Below are 12,144 nucleotides of genomic sequence, written 5' to 3'. Positions count from 1 at the left end.
TGTCCGTAAAGTCAGACCCAGTGCAGCTAAATAAATATTTTTTAAAAAGAAAGGAATGTGTCCAAGACAGAGGTTGCAAAGTGCTTTGCAGAGACGGAAGGAGGGCAACTGACCATGGAGGCATCAGGCCCCAGACTCACAGAAAAACCAAAGTATAAACCTTAAATACACTTTTTCAAAAGGCTTGCACTTTTTAATTTTTTTTTCTAATTTCTTAAAATCTGAAAAGATTCATCTGCTTTCATGACCAAAGAAGAACATTAAAATGTATTATTTTCAAACGCTTTTGGCCACGTGAAGATGCAACCTGTAAACGTTTACAATTTAAGATGTGTGTAAAGCACCCACTTCCTGGATTTCTCCCTTTGCAGCCGCTTTGAGTACCCTGCCCCATGCCCAGTGCAGATTAGAGCCTTAAAAAGCCAGACATCAGGGAATTCCCTGGCAGTCCAGTAATTAAGACTCCGTGTTCCCAGTGCAGCGGGCTTGGGTCTGATCCCCGGTCAGGGAACTAGATTCCACACGCCGCAGCTAAGACCTGGTGTGCGTGGTTTAGTCGTTAAGTTGCGTCCGACTCGGCGACCCCATGGACTATGTAGCCCACCAGGCTCCTCTGTCCATGGGATTCCCTAGGCAAGAATATTGGACTGGGTTGCTGTTTCCTTCTCCAGGGGATCTTTCCCACACAGAAATCGAACCTGGCTCTCCTGCATTACAGGCAGATTCTTTACCGACTGAGCTACAAAACCAAATAAATAAGCCAGGCATCAAGGCATCAGGGAATTGCCAGGTGGTCCAGTGTTTAGGACTCAGCATTTTCACTGCCTGGGCCCTCGGGTTTGATTCCTGGTCAGGGAACTAAGATCCTGTAAGCTGTGCCTGTGGCAGGGCAGGGGTGGACGGGGTGGGGTGGGGGAGGGGGAGGCGGGAACAAGAAGCCAGGCATCAGACAGGAAGGTGTGGGCGGCACGTCCAGGGTGACAATGGAGGAAGCCGATGGGGAAGGGGGAGGCCAAGCCCAGCCATCCCCGAGCCTCCGTAGGCAGGCCGATTCACAGGGGCCTGGGTTCTCCCTACCTGCTCTATGTGTGCCTCTTGGAGGAAGGGGTGCAATCCTCCACTCGTGTGCCTGTCTCGCTGTATCTCTTCACATCGTTTCCGCTCTGTGCACATCTGACTCTGTGTCCAAACCTCTGCTTTTTATAAGGACATGAGTCCTACTGGATCAGGGCCCACGATGATGACCACGTATTAATTTTATCATCTCTCCCAAGACCCTACCTCCAAAGAAGGTCACATTCTGAGGTCCTGGGGTTTAGGATTTCAACATACCTTTTGGGGGGACAGTTCAGCCCATGAAAAGCCTTTCAAAATCTGCCCTGGTGGTCCAGTGGCTAAGACTCCATGCTCCCAATGCAGGGGGCCTGTGTTCAATCCCTGGTCAGGGAATAAATCCCACGTGCCTCAACTAAGAGTTTATGCTGCAACTAAAGATCCAGAGTGCCACAACTAAGACCCAACACAGCCGAAAAAATAAACGTATATATTTTTAAATGTGTCACTGGGTCTTTTCTGAGTTCTTCCCCAAAGCAGTCAGGGTAGGGGGTTGGGGGTGGTTAGTCGACTGCCACTGCTGAGTTTGCTTCTGGGACTTCCATGGAAGAGGGGACTGAGTAAGCTGGAAGGATTCCTCCTGCTGGATTCAGTGTGACAGGGGCTAACAGGATGAGCTATGTAATTTGGGGGCCTAGTGTAGCATGAAAATGCAGAGCCCCCTCTTTAAAAATTATCCAGAATTTCAGATACACAAAATGCAGTGTATCCGTAAAATGGAACATTATTCATCCTTTAAAAGGAAGGAAATTCTAACACATGCTACAACACAAGTGAACCATGGTAAGTGAAATAAACCAGTCACAAAAGGACGAACGTGGTAAGATTCCATTTACGTGAGAGCCCTGGAGAAGTCAAGTCCATGGAGACAAGGTAGGATGGTGGGGGCCGGGGGCTGGGGAGGGGATGGGGAGTCAGCGTTTAGTGCAGACAGTTTCCACTGAAGATGAAAAAGTCCAGGCAATGGGTGATTGCAGGACAGTGTGAATGTACTTAATGCTGCTGAGCTGTGCACTCTTTTAAGTGAATTTTAGGTTATGTGTAGTTTACCACACTTAAAAAATAAAGTTTTAAAAAAATGTATTAGGAATTTCAAGATGACGGGACTTCCCCGGTGGTTCAGTGGTTAAGACTTTGCCTTCCAATGCATGGGATACAGGTTTGATCCCTGATCGGGGAGCTAAGAATCCACATGCCTCATGGCCAAAAAAAAACTGAAAAAATAGAAATTAAAAAAAAAAAGACATAACATAGAAAATTCAATAAAGACTTTAAAAATGGTCCACACCAAAAATAATCGTTAAAAAAAAGGGTGGGTAATGTACTTCCCTGGTGGTCTAGATGTTAAGATCTGTTTGTGAATGCAGGGGACACGGGTTCAATCCCTGGCCCAGAAACTAAGAGCCCACATGCCACTGGACAACTAAGCCCACACACCACAACTGTTGAGCCCGAGTGCAGCAACTACTGAAACCCACACGCCCTAGAGCCCACGCTCCATAACAAGAGAAGCCACAGCAATGAGAAGCCCACGCACCGCAACTAGAGAGTAGCCCCCACTCGCCGCAACTAGAGAAAGCCTGCACGTAGCAACAAAGTCCTAGCACAGCCAAAAATAAAGTTATCTTTAAAAAAAAGAATTTCAAGATGGCAACCGCAAAGCGTGAAACAGCATGTGCTACCCCATGGATCAGATGTTGCCCCAGCTGGCTGCCTACATCTTGCGCCACCTGCAGCCAGCAGACCTCCCCGTGCAGCCAGGACTCCCTCGCTCTCTGTGCCCAGATGGGGAGAAACCTGCTCACAGCTGGTGTTCTCATCACCTGGAGGAATACAGTCCAGGTCTCTCTATGAAAACTCACACAGCATGCCCTTGCTGGCAGACGTAATTGGTACAATAAAAGGCAAGCTGGGTGGCGACAAACTTCTAAGGGCAGAATTCTGGTTTCCCTCCTGACAAGGTCTGGGTGTTGCAGGCACATGACTTGCCCTTTCTGGGGTCCCAACCCAAGGACCCCAAGGAGGGTCTTCCCTGCTGTGGTCACATGGAAAAGGGAGTGCGTCAGCCCCATCTGAGCCAGGACAAAGTTTGCTCCCCTCCCCCCATCACTTACCTCAAATCCCCCCTTACCCACGCTCCCACAGCTGAGTTAGGGGTCCCCACTGGACTCCTGGTCCTGAGACGGGGGGTAGTAGGACCTGCCACTGATGCCTCTGTGCCTACAGCTTGCTTATCTCAATATCCTTCTAACCATTCTTATATTCAATCCACACATATCCATCAGGTCAAACACTGCAGGACCACCCACACACAAGCAAAAAGCACAATATAGTCCATCCATATGATGGAATATTGTTGTTCTTCAGTTGCTCAGTCATGTCTGGCTCTTTGCGACCCCATGGACTGCAGCACACCAGGCTCCTCTGTCCTCCACTATCTCCTGGAGTTTGCTCATGTTCATGTCCACTGAGTGGGTGATGCAATCAAACCATCTCATCTCTGCTGCCCCCCTTCTCTTTTTGCCTTAGTCTTTCCCAGCATTCAGCCGTAAAAGGGAATGGGTCTCTGAGACACCTGAGACAACATGGATGAACCCAGAGAATATGATGATTGGAGAAAGAAGCCAGACGCAAAAGGCCACACAGTGTGTGATTCCATTGATAAGAAATGTCCGGAACAGGCAGATCCACAGAAAGTAGGTCAGTTATTGCCAGGGGCCTGGTGGGGTGGAGTGGGAATGAGACCTACTGCTTGCTGGGCATAGGGCTTCCTTTTGGGGTGAAGAAAATGTTTTGGAACTAGATGGAGGTGGTGGTTGCCGCAACCTTGTGAATACAGGGAAATCCACTGAGTTGTTCAATTTAAAATGGAGGGTTTTCTGGGACTTCCTAGCTCTTCAGTAGTTAGGACTCTGTTTTCATTGCCAAGGGCATGGGTTTCATCCCTGGTGGGGAAACTCAGATCCCACAAGCCACGCAACATGGCAAATAAAACAGAGTAAGGCAAAATAAAACTAAAATAAGGCAGAATAAAATAGGCTCAGCGGATAAAGAATACACCTGCAATGTAAGAGACACAGGAGACGCAGGTTCACTCTCTGGGTCGGGAAGATACCATGGAGAAGGAAATGGCAACCCACTCCAGTATTCTCGCCTGAAAAATCCCATCAACAGAAGAGCCTCCTGGGTTCATGGTGTCACAGAGTCAGACATGACTGAGTACATGAGCATCTTTTCACGTGACCATTGCCCATCTGTATGTCTTCTTTGGAAGCCTCTGTTTATTCTTAACAGGTAATGTTCACCATTCAAAGCATGCAATGTCCAAAGATGATTGAATGAAAACTCCCCCTCTCTCTGCTTTCCTTGCCACCCGGCTTTCCTCTCTTGAGCTGCCTGTGTGCGCAGGCACTTTCCAGTCAACTATGTGTTGATGTTGCATTTTAAATAGGTGGGTGGCCAAGCCACCAGGTCTGTGTTTTAAACCCACCAAAATGCTGAGAGGGGCGTGTTTTACTGCTTGTAGAGTGTCCTGCATTTCAGAAACTGCAAGCTTATTTAACAAGTGTTTTCAGCTTCATCCATGCTGTAGCATGTATCAGAACTTCATTCCTTTTGAAAGCTGAGTAATATTCCATCATACGGATGGATCACATTGTGTTTATCCACTCACCTGTTGATGGACACTTGCTTCTACCTTTGGGTGAAGAGGACTAATGCTGCTCTGAACATGGGTCTGCAAATACCTCTGGTTCCACTGGGTTTTGGTTTTTTTTTTGGTCTCTTTTTCCCTTTTCCCCTCTCCACCTCCCCTTCCTGGATCATGGTAACAAAAGAGGGATTGATAATGGTCCTTAAGATGGAAGAGACAGACCCTAGCATGATAAGGCCCAAGAAATATGCCAAAATCGCCCCGTTGTGACTTTCATTAGCCCCACACAATTTTGCCTTCATAGGTTCTATCCCCCATGGAAAAAGGAAAAAAAATATATGTTTTACAACACTGTTGGCATAAATATGACTGAAATTCCAGCTAGATTATATATTTTTTCTTCTTATTTTAAAAGAAAGCAAAACCTTTGCAAAAAGCCCCCAAGTATGGTAGGCCCTAGTCACCTGAGAGGAAGGTCACCCCTGCTAAGAGGTCAAGACTGGTTCTTTTTTCTTTTTTTCCTTTTGTTTACCCTGGAAGTGTATTTGGTTTTGGGTGGGGGTGGTTGTGTTTTTGTTTGTTTTTGTCCACACGGCATGCAGGATCTTAGTTCCCTGACCAGGGATGGAACCCACGCCCCCTGCACTGGGAGCATGGAGTCTTAACTGCTGGACCGTCTTGGAAGTCCCAGGGAAGTCCCAGGGACCATTTGGGAAGTCCCAGGGACCATTTGAGAAATCCCAGTTCTCGTTCTTTGAAAGGTCTGATTGCCTTATAAGCTCTGCATCTGCTACTTGACTGTTCCACCCACAGTCTACATGGAATCTGATTGGTGCAAATAATCATGAGAAGAGAAATGAGGTTCCAAAGAGAGAGGATGAAGGACCCTAAGGACCACTGGAGATGCTAGAAGCCCCTCCCGATCAACTACCTGCTGAGGGCCCTGCACAGCACAGCCAAAGGCTCCGCCCTGCACAGTGCCTGGAAGCTGACAGCCAGGTGTGCCCCTGCCCCCAACCTGCACCATAAAAGACAGGCTTCCGTGACCCGGAGTCCTGAGCGTTCTGACCCCTGGCTCTTCCACAGGTCCATCTGCTGGTCCCCCTGTTTGGGATGCTGTGGTCTCCTAGCGACCACAGTGGCCTCAGGATCTCTCCACAAAACAGAGCTGATCGGATGGCTCACACGGCACCCCGCCATGCCCTCTTTAAAACTCCCCAGTGCACCTACTTAGGCAACCCTCGTGATCTGGTCCCCACCTATCCTCTCCAGCCAGGCTCTCCTGCTCCCCCTGACATTTCCATGATCTGTCTCCAACCCCTGCTGGCACTGTCCCCACAGCAAGCTTTCCTGTCTAGCCGCTCCTTTATTTATTTATCTTGTTTTGGTTGAACCCGGTCTTTGTTGCGGCACTCAGGATCGCTAGTTGCAGCATCCGAACTCTTAGTCGTGGCGTGTGGCATCTAGTTCCCTGACCAAGGATCAACCCAGCACCCCCTGCGTTGGGAGTAGGGAGTCTTAGCCACTGGACCCCCAGGGAAGTCTCTAACTGCCCTTTATGGCTTCTTTCAAACACCTTCGACTTCCCCATCCCAGCCCTTGAGTGGATCAACTTCTGGAGGCCTTTGCTTCCTTGATAGAGAAGGGAATGATAGTGCCAGTTTCACAGATTTTAAGGAGGATTCAAATGCTACCTTACCGACAGCCCTTGCTTTTCACATCACCCAGCCTGGCCATGGCCGCCGGGTGGGGGTCTACACTGTGACCTGGGCCTGGGGCTTGGCCCTAACTCTCCAGCTAGATTCTCTCTGTAGACGTGGTTGATGTGGGTGCTTCCTGCCTGCCTGCGAGCTGTGGGCGCCTGTCTGTAGAGGACTAATGATAGCATCCGCCTTGGGGGCTTGTGGGCTGGCGCCAGATCAGAAGCTGCTTCCTGGAGCCTAGCGCGCTGTCTGGAACAGGGGAGGCGTGCCGTCAGTGCCAGCAGCTATTATTATTTCTGGGGAAGGAGAACAGGAGATGGAGAGGAGAGTCAGCCGGGTAGAGGGGGAGCAGAAGTGGGAAGAAGGCCAGACAGAAGGCAAACAGATGGCGCAGGTCCGTGGGCAGCAGGAGCTGGGCGTGGAATCTTAGATCCCGGGCCAGGGATGGAACTAGTGTCCCCTGCATTGCAAGGTGGCTTCTTAACCACTGGACCAGCAGGGACATTAAGAAACGTGTAAGTGCCCAGTACAGGACGATTAACTGTAGGCATTGAGCTGGCTGTATACCAGAGTTCTAGAATTCATGTATCTTGCTTATCTACACCCAGCCCCTGGCAACCACCCTTCTCTTTGTTAAGCCGTAACATTTTGGGTAATTTGTTGCAGAGCAGTAGATGAATAATACACAGAGTCCTTTCTGTGATCATCTTAGCGCCAACTCACCCTTCCTGGGGTCTCAGTGCACACAGGACGCAGTATGGGTTTTCTGGATGCTCCCCTCAGAGGGTGACTCCCCGGCGTCTTGGTCCCTGTTCCCTGGCTTCACCGTGGACCGCGCCGGTCGGCCTTAACACACACTCACCTGACAGCACTGGGAAAGTTTCCAGGCAGCCTGGGGTTTGCCTACCACCTGGGGGAACTGACTGTCTTAGTCAGCTGGGGCAGCTGTAACAAAATACCACCCACTGGTTGGCTTAGACAACAGACCACGATTTGCTGGTTTGCTTTGTAGGAACACGTAGATCAGGCACAATCACCAGTGACACACCAAGTTACAAGACAAGGCAGGCGACCCTGTAACCGAGGTCTACTCAAGGAGCTGAAATCACAAAGATCCCTTCCCTTTTACCTTTTCTGCCTTTGTTAACCTTATGCCTGGGCTACAGAAGACCTAAACAGACTTTTCTCCAAAGAAAACAAACAGATGCACATGAAAAGATGCTCAATATCGCTATTAAAGAAATGCAAAACAAAGCCACAATGAGGTACCACCTCATACTGGTCAGAATGGCCATCATTAGAAAGTCTACAAATAATAAATGCTGGAGAGGATGTGGAGAAAAAGTAGGTACAAATCTAAACGTTAGTAGGATTGTAAATCAGTGCAGTTACTATGGAAAAACTATAGAGATTCCTTAAGAAAACTAAAAATAGAGTAGCCATATATCCAGCAATCCCCATCCTGGGCATATATCCAGAAAAGACAAAAGCTCTAATTTGAAAATACACATGCATCCCAATGTTCAGAGCAGTACTATTTACAATAGCCAAGACATGGAAACAAGCTAAGTGCCCATCAACAGGTGAATGGAAAAAGAAGATATGTATAATAAGTAATGGAATATTAGTCATAAAAAGAGTGGGAATAATACCATTTGCAGCAACATGGATGGACCTGGAGAATAGCTTACTAAGTGAAGTAAGTCAGACAGAGAAAGACAAATACCATATGATACTACATATGTGGGATCTAAAAAACAGTACAAATGAACTTATTTACAAAACTGAAACAGACTCATCGACATAGAAAACAAACTTAACTTACCAAAGGGGATGCTGCTGCTGCCAAGTCGCTTCAGTCGTGTCCGACTCTGTGTGACCCCATAGACGGAAGCCCACCAGGCTCTGCCGTCCCTGGGATTCTCCAGGCAAGAACACTGGAGTGGGTTGCCATTTCCTTCTCCAATGCATGAAAGTGAAAAGTGAAAGGGAAGTCGCTCAGTCGTGTCCGACTCTTCGCAACCCCATGGACTGCAGTCTTCCAGGCTCCTCTGTCCATGGGATTTTCCAGGCAAGAGCACTGGGTGGGGGGATAAATTGGAAGTATTGACTTAATAGATACATACCACTATATAAAAACGGCTTCCCAGGTGGAGCTAGTGGTAGAGAATCTACCTGCCAATGCAAGAATTGTAAGAGATGTGGGTTCAATCCCTGGGTTGGAAAGATCCCCTGGAGAAGGAAATGGCACCCTACTCCAGTATTCTTTTTTTTTTTTTTTTCCATACACATAATGCTACTCCAGTATTCTTGCCTGGAAAATTCCATGGAGAGAGGAGCCTGGTGGGCTATAGTCCATGGGGTTACAAAGAGTCAGACACAACTGAGCATCTGAGAACATATATAGAATAAGTAAACAACAAGGGCCTACTGTATAGCACAGGGAACTATATTCAGTGTCTTGTACCAAACTATAATGGAAAAGAATTGTTAAAAAATAATTATATATATATGTATATAGTCGAATGAACTAACACAATATTGTAAATCAACTATCAGTTCTCAGATGCTCAGTTATATCCGAGTCTGTGACCCCATGGATTGTAGCCCATCAGGCTCCTCTGTTCATGGGATTTTCTAGGCAAGAATCCTGGACTGGGTTGCCATGCCTTCCTCCAGGGGGTCTTCCTGACCCAGGGCTTGAACCAGGATCTTTTATGTCTCCTGCATTGTCAGGCAGGTTCTTTACCTCTAGCACCACCTGGGAAACCCTCGCAGGTACATAGCACCTGCTAAAGCACCTGTGGCAAAACAGATGTAGGTAAAGGGTGTATGAGTGTTCATTATACTATTCTTGCAACTTTTTTGCAGCTTTGAATATTTTCAAAATGAAAAGGTAGGGAAAACATAAACCACCCTCACTCTACCCCATATGTACCTCCAGCTGTCATCATTTCACTTTCTAAGCACTGCAAAGATTCCTCAGAGGCATCTCTGTTCTCCTTCTCTATGTGCCTATTAAACATTTAATAACGGACTCTCCAAACATGCCAGAAAGTTCTCGATCTGTAGCGTTTGTCAATTCCTACGGCATAAATACCCCCACCAGGGCCAATTTCAGGCTACTAATGTGGTGCATTAGAGGCAGAATTGGTGGGGACTTCCCTGGTGGTCCAGTGGCAAAGACTCGGTGCTCCCAATGCTGGAAGCCCAGGTTCGATCCCAGATCAGGGAACTAGATCCCACATGTCGCAATGAAGACCTGGCTCAGCCAAATTAAATAAATAAAAATAAATAGGAAAAAGAATCCCTAACTCAGTGACCGAGATGAAGTGGACCTGTGACTTGTCTCCCATTTCCCTGTGTGGCACCCTGCAAATAAACCATTACTTTAGACAAAAAAAGACAGAATTAGTAAGAGGTATAGCATATCTAACATGGTATTTCCAGCCTACAGAAGAGACATATGTAAATAACTTCAGTAGCATAGACAGGGGCATAATAAGAAGTGTTGAGTTTTGAGAATTTATTACCATTATTTTAATATAATCCAGTTGATTGTAAGTTTATACAATCAATTTTAAAATAATGACTGTGTTTAATAACTAGCTCCAAAATTCCTAAAAATTTGACAATTGGCTCTTGCCAGGCAGTCCAAGCTGGTTCCAGCACACCTCTGTAAAAAAACGAAAGCTCAGCCAATTGAAATCTGGCTTCCACAGCCACCATTCAACCAAAATCTTCTAGTTTCTCTCCTCAGGGACCTCCATATTACAAAGTACAAGGGCCAATGGATACCATTCTGACCTGGTGTGCCTGGCCTGAGTTCTCTACTGCATTCAGCACCGCTTACTCCACCTGTCTTCTCCAAGCGACTCCAGGTCCTCTTATGACCTGTTGACCAGTCCTGCCCAGTCTCTTTTAAGGGCTCTTCTTCCTCCATCTGACTACAGGGTTTTGATGTGCCCACCTGACATATTCTCTCTGGGTGCCCTTGTCTAACTCCATGATTTCAACTACAACTAAGAAACCCTTAGACCTTCTTCTCAGCAGCAAACCTGTATATCCCAACCTCTTAACTAGTTTCAGTTCAGTTCAGTTGCTCAGTCGTGTCCGACTCTTTACGACCCCATGAATCGCAGCACGCCAGGCCTCCCTGTCCATCACCAACTCCCGGAGTGTTGTGTTTAACAACTCCCGGAGTTCACTCAAACTCATGTCCATGGAGTCGGTGATGCCATCCAGCCATCTCATCCTCTGTCGTCCCCTTTTCCTCCTGCCTCCAATCCCTCCCAGCGTCTGAGACTTTTCCAATGAGTCAACTCTTCGCATGAGTTTCAACTTTAGCATCATTCCTTCCAAAGAACACCCAGGGCTGATCTCCTTTAGAATGGACTGGTTGGATCTCCTTGCAGTCCAAGGGACTCTCAAGAGTCTTCTCCAACACCACAGTTCAAAAGCATCAATTCTTCGGCGCTCAGCTTTCTTCACAGTCCAACTCTCACATCCATACATGGCATTTCCAACAAAGCCAGAGTGGAAGCCCTCAACACTTCTTATCACCTCCAGGTGGCGCTCCTGAGGGACAGAGAACGCAGATGTGTCCAACTCTGAAGCCAGGGAGTGTATGCTGCCTCCCTTCCAAGTCCCATAGACCTTATCACAGTTTTAGTAATGGCAAAGGTTTCAATAGGGCAAAGGCAACATACATTATTAACTCTCCCCATGGTACCAGCGAGTACACCATGTGAAATGCTGGGCTGAATGAAACACAAACTGGAATCAAGACTGCCAGGAGAAATATCAACAGCCTTAGATATCTAGATGATACCTAATGGCAAAAAGCAAAGAGGAACTAAACAGCCTCTTCATGAAGGTGAAGGAAGAGAGTGAAAAAAACTGGCTTAAATTCAACACTCAAAATCTAAGATCATGGCATCCAGTCCTATCAATTCATGGCAAATAGATGGGGGAAAAGTGGAAACAGTGACTGATCTTTTCTAGGTCTCCAAAATCACTGCGGATGGTGACTGCAGCCATGAAATTAAAAGATGCTTGCTCCTTGGAAAAAAGGCTATGACACCCCTGTGCTGTGCCTAGTCAATCAGTTGTGTCCAACTGTTTGAGACCCCATGGACTGTAGCCCACCAAGCTCCTCTGTCCATGGGAATTCTCCAGGCAAGAGTACTGGACTGGGTTGCTGTGCCCTCTTTCAGGGGATTTTCCCAAGCCAGGGATTGAACCCAGGTCTCCTGTATTGCAGGTGGATTCTTTACCAACTGAGCTACCAAGGAAGCCTAGACAGCGTATTAAAAAGCAGAGACATTTTCCCCACAGAGGTCCATATAGTCAAAGCTATGGTTTTTCCAATAGTCATGTACAGATGTGAGAGTTGGACTATAAAGAAGGTTGTGCGCCAAAGAATTGATGCTTTTGAATTGTGTTGCAGGAGAACTCTTGAGAGTCCCTTGGACAGCATGGAGATCAAACCAGTCAGTCCTAAAGGAAATCAACCCTAAATATTCATTGGAAGGACTGATGCTGAAGCTGAAGCTCCAATATTTTGGCCACTTGACGCTAAGAGCTGACTCACTGGAAAAGACCCTCGTGGTGGGAAAAGTTGAGTGCAAGAGAAGGGGGCCGACAGAGGATTAGATGGTTGGATAGCATTATCAA

This window comes from Bos grunniens, chromosome 7, assembly GCF_055505025.1.
Source record: "Bos grunniens cultivar Pamir isolate PY7600 chromosome 7, Bosgru_T2T1.0, whole genome shotgun sequence".
Lineage (NCBI taxonomy): Eukaryota > Metazoa > Chordata > Mammalia > Artiodactyla > Bovidae > Bos > Bos grunniens.
Note: the sequence above shows the minus strand (reverse complement) of the source record.